The sequence below is a fragment of the Penaeus monodon genome, chromosome 23 (genome assembly GCF_015228065.2).
Source record: "Penaeus monodon isolate SGIC_2016 chromosome 23, NSTDA_Pmon_1, whole genome shotgun sequence".
Classification (NCBI taxonomy): Eukaryota; Metazoa; Arthropoda; class Malacostraca; order Decapoda; family Penaeidae; genus Penaeus; species Penaeus monodon.
In genome coordinates, this window is record NC_051408.1 from 38,666,976 (window position 1) to 38,667,815 (window position 840).

Sequence of the window (840 nt, forward strand, 5' to 3'; positions counted from 1 at the left end):
ATGCCACCTCGCGCGCATGGTGGCATGGATTACTCAGTTCCTGCCACATTTGTTCGAGATGGACTTGCCGTTCAGCGAAGATGACGATGGTGATGCCCCGACTGTGGATCACTGGCCAGCGCTTGTCCCACACCAGCATCGAGCCTTGCCGAGCGAAGCTGCCGCATCACTCTCAGCTGACTTCCTTCTCCCCTCCCCCAGCAAGCGCCCCATAGACTGCAGTTCGGACAGTGGCAGTGACCCAATGACTCAAGCCAACAAGGCACCAAGACATATGATGACCGACCCTTCACACCAGGCACCCCCCACACCTACCTTTAGCGACAGCGCTGCTCCGCCGGCAGCGCTCTACGCCTATAACCACAGCACCAGCCGCAGCACCAGCCTTTGTTCCCCGAGCCGATTACGTCAAGCTTGCCTTCACAGGCATCACCTTTTTCGTACATCATTACACGATGACATGATTTTGCAGTTGCTGGAAATAACGTTTACTCTGCCCCATAGCGAATGCGTTTGGCTGCCTTCCTCATATGCCCGTAACCGTATCAGCTTTCACCCAGGTATATCCCTACCTATATCTCCTATATGGCGAGTGTACTTCCCACAGTCAAAACTGAATCACCTGATGCATTCTACTCCTCACCTGTGAGTTTAACGCATAACATTTATGTACGCTACATAAGGAAAACACACATTACCCCCCAGAACCAGGGCGTTTGATGGGAGAGTTTTACAGGCAGAGAGGAAGGCGATAGAGGATGTCCTAGCTTTTCAAAGACACCCGACTCCTGATCATCTCCATCAGTATCAAACATCCAGGGATGAGTTGATTGCCCTCCA